The following is a 4,219-nucleotide window of genomic DNA, read 5'->3' on the forward strand; positions in this document are numbered from 1 at the left end:
TTTATAAGAATCAGAGAGAGAGAGAGAGAGAGAGAGAGATATGCAATGGTTAGGTAGAAATACAATAACGCATTGAGAGAGTCAAAATAAAAAAATAAATAAATAATAATCATAAGATTAAATATATATGACACAGAAAGCCAGACCCTCCGAAACATTATAAATATGACTATAAATAACACTGAATCGAGTTGAAAGTGCATCATAAGGAGAGACGGCGGCATTAAAGGATTCTGTTCAACAGAAGTTCTGTTTCTCATCAGGAAACCCATTTTATTTCATACAAATAAATTAATAAGCCGACAGCGTGATCTAAAATCTTCTGTACATTTTTACATCCACGTATCAAAAGTATTCGTATGAAAACTACAGTCACACAAAACTTGTGTTGGACAGTTCAAGAACTTTCACACTTCACACACACACACACACACACACATATCAATATCCTATTCCACAGTTTCCACAATCCCAGCTCTGGGTCTGAAGTTCTCACCTCTCCTGACACCTCGGTGATCCAGCTGATGATGCGCTTTAATATGCAGTTATATATCAGGAGTTGCTTATGTTCATCCTGGTCAGGGGAACACATCTGGACGGGCATCGGGGTATCGCACGCTGCCCTACTCAAACCCAGCAGCCACCCTGCCCACTACATGCTTTCGAGAAAAGCTGTAGATGTAGGAAGAACATACCAAACTCCAAACAGACAGTGTTTAAAGGTATGGATCGCACACAGGTTGAGAGGGTTTGTGTTGTTATACAGCTCCGACTCGTAGCATCTATGCCATAGTGCCACGCCAGGACATTACTACACAGCTTATCAGCTTTAGAAAAAACAGTTTGTGATTCCACCTCTAACCATCCAAAATATAAATACAAGCACCTCCACCACAATACTGACACCGACCAATCATAACACACCTACGTATATTCTAAGAACCGGATATAATGTGCACCCACACAACTCTGTTTACAGCCAAAGTAACTGTGCACATCCAGTAAGACTTCATTTCAGGGGTTTTGTTTTCAGGACACATCTAGACAGGGTGCCAATCCTGTGACCGAAGGCAAGGATCGAACCTAAATCCTTAGGACCCGTGTTGCTGTGTGGCACCCACCTTTCCGATCATGGCATCTTTTACGATAATACACAACCTCAGTCATTCTGCATTATAAAAAAGAGTAATAACACATCATAGATCACACACACACACACACACACACACACACAGTGTTCCAACTCCCTGAGACGATAGTGCTCGCTCCAGTCCCGTAAAGCATGATGAGCACCTTCTGTTTAGTTTCCTGTTTACTATGAAAATGAAATGTAGAGTCTCACTGCCAAACAAACAGCTTCATGTAAGCAAAGTATCAAACCGTAGCTTAACATTTTACCCAGTGCGACTGATTGAACCCTCAGCCTGATGGCACTGAGAGAGAAAGAGAAGTGTAAAAGAGCACGATTTAGACTGGATTTAACTTGTTGGGTTTGGTTTTCATGCACGTGAAAGTTATCTGCTAGTTTGATTGGTCAAGCTATGATTTTATTGTTTGCACTTGCAAATATTGGACATTATATATGTACATTTGGCGTTTCCTTTTTTTAAAGCAACTTACAGTTTGTGTAGGACGCAAACCAAACAATCAAAGCTTAAGTGCTTTACTTAAATGCCGCATGATGGGGGTTTGGTGGTGGTGGGGTTTAAACCCTCAGTCCACTGACATCAGTAGTCGGAGGTTTTTGTCTGTTTCATTTTCCCATCAATTTGTTTGTTGTTGTTTACTTCACTGTATTTTGCTGAGTTTGTTTGTTTATTAGCGTCCAACTTCCCGATTGCGTCACGCTTCCTCTCCACCAATGCCGATCCCCGCTCCGATTGAGGAGAACGAAGCCAACCCACGCCCCCTCCGACACGTGGGCAGCAGCCGTATGCATCTTATCACCTACACTTTGATGAGTGCAGCGAAGTGCAGCTCAGCGCTGTGTACGGAGAGACACACCCTGAGAGCACTCTATTCTCATCTCTGTGCACGCGCCATCAATCAGCCAGCAGAGGTCGTAATTGCACCAGTCATGAGAGAGAGTCCCGCCCATCTGAACAACAGGCCAGTCGTGGTTCATGTGGCCGCTCAGCCCAACCGGCAAGGCAGAGCTGAGATTCGGTACGATGTATTCCAGATCCCAGCCCTGGTTCCAGTGTGTGTTTTTACCGCTGCGCCACCTGAGCGGCGTTTAATGGGATTTTAACGTCACGTTTAGTAACTGGTTACACAAGGTTCATCAGTTCACAAGTCTTAACGTCAAACCCAGTCATGGACAATTTAGTATCTCCAATTCACCTCACTTGCACGTCTTTGGACTGTGGGAGGAAACCCACGCAGACACGGGGAGAACATGCAAACTCCAAACAGAAAGGACCCGGATTGCCCCACCTGGGGATCGAACCCTGGACCGTCTTGCTGTGAGGCGACAGTGCTACCCATTTTGCCGCCCACGAGTCTGAGCACGTTAGGTCACTGTGCCACCCCAAGCGCTTCCCAGCTTGTTTTTAAAGGAGCCACATTCACCGGCTATAAAAGTAGCTCGACGATGCTTAAATAAATCCCAGAAGCGATATCTTCCACTCCTACAAGCTCCTCATTCACAACTAACAACACTTCAAACCCAAAATCTCGTCTGCGCCCTTTGATTGACATGGAATTAACATGATGGATCGTCCTTTTAACTAAAGCTGCTCCAGATTCTGATTCAAAAATACTGCTGAATCCTGATCCTGACTGAGAAATGGAATCATGTATTGCTGAATCGATGGCACGATGAGAACTGGTCTTGGTCTTGATGCTGGTCTGGAGCCCCAGTCACACCGGGGTTTTGTGTGCGAAATTCGAAGCAGAGACTGACCATAACGAGAACCAAAGCAGCACTGCTTTCGGGTGTTGATTTCTTAAGGGGTGATGCATTTGATCCCAATGGGAGGAAGCACTAAATAAAGCCGTGCAGCGACTGAGACATATCAGAGTGATGAAGAAGATGACCTATTATTTACTCAGCCACATCTTTTCCCCTGCATGGACTGCTGTCTCAGAGAGAGATGCATCTTTAAATCATCCTTTGCTATATACAGTGTATCACAAAAGTGAGTACACCCCTCACATTTCTGCAAATATTTCATTATATCTTTTCATGGGACAACACTATAGACATGAAACTTGGATATAACTTAGAGTAGTCAGTGTACAGCTTGTATAGCAGTGTAGATTTACTGTCTTCTGAAAATAACTCAACACACAGCCATTAATGTCTAAATAGCTGGCAACATAAGTGAGTACACCCCACAGTGAACATGTCCAAATTGTGCCCAAATGTGTCGTTGTCCCTCCCTAGTGTCATGTGTCAAGGTCCCAGGTGTAAATGGGGAGCAGGGCTGTTAAATTTGGTGTTTTGGGTACAATTCTCTCATACTGGCCACTGGATATTCAACATGGCACCTCATGGCAAAGAACTCTCTGAGGATGTGAGAAATAGAATTGTTGCTCTCCACAAAGATGGCCTGGGCTATAAGAAGATTGCTAACACCCTGAAACTGAGCTACAGCATGGTGGCCAAGGTCATACAGCGGTTTTCCAGGACAGGTTCCACTCGGAACAGGCTTCGCCAGGGTCGACCAAAGAAGTTGAGTCCACGTGTTCGGCGTCATATCCAGAGGTTGGCTTTAAAAAATAGACACATGAGTGCTGCCAGCATTGCTGCAGAGGTTGAAGACGTGGGAGGTCAGCCTGTCAGTGCTCAGACCATACGCCGCACACTGCATCAACTCGGTCTGCATGGTCGTCATCCCAGAAGGAAGCTGACGCACAAGAAAGCCAGCAAACAGTTTGCTGAAGACAAGCAGTCCAAGAACATGGATTACTGGAATGCCCTGTGGTCTGACGAGACCAAGATAAACTTGTTTGGCTCAGATGGTGTCCAGCATGTGTGGCGGCGCCCTGGTGAGAAGTACCAAGACAACTGTATCTTGCCTACAGTCAAGCATGGTGGTGGTAGCATCATGGTCTTGGGCTGCATGAGTGTTGCTGGCACTGGGGAGCTGCAGTTCATTGAGGGAAACATGAATTCCAACATGTACTGTGACATTCTGAAACAGAGCATGATCCCCTCCCTTCGAAAACTGGGCCTCATGGCAGTTTTCCAACAGGATAACGACCCCAAACACAA

This window comes from Trichomycterus rosablanca, chromosome 4 (assembly GCF_030014385.1).
Source record: "Trichomycterus rosablanca isolate fTriRos1 chromosome 4, fTriRos1.hap1, whole genome shotgun sequence".
Classification (NCBI taxonomy): Eukaryota; Metazoa; Chordata; class Actinopteri; order Siluriformes; family Trichomycteridae; genus Trichomycterus; species Trichomycterus rosablanca.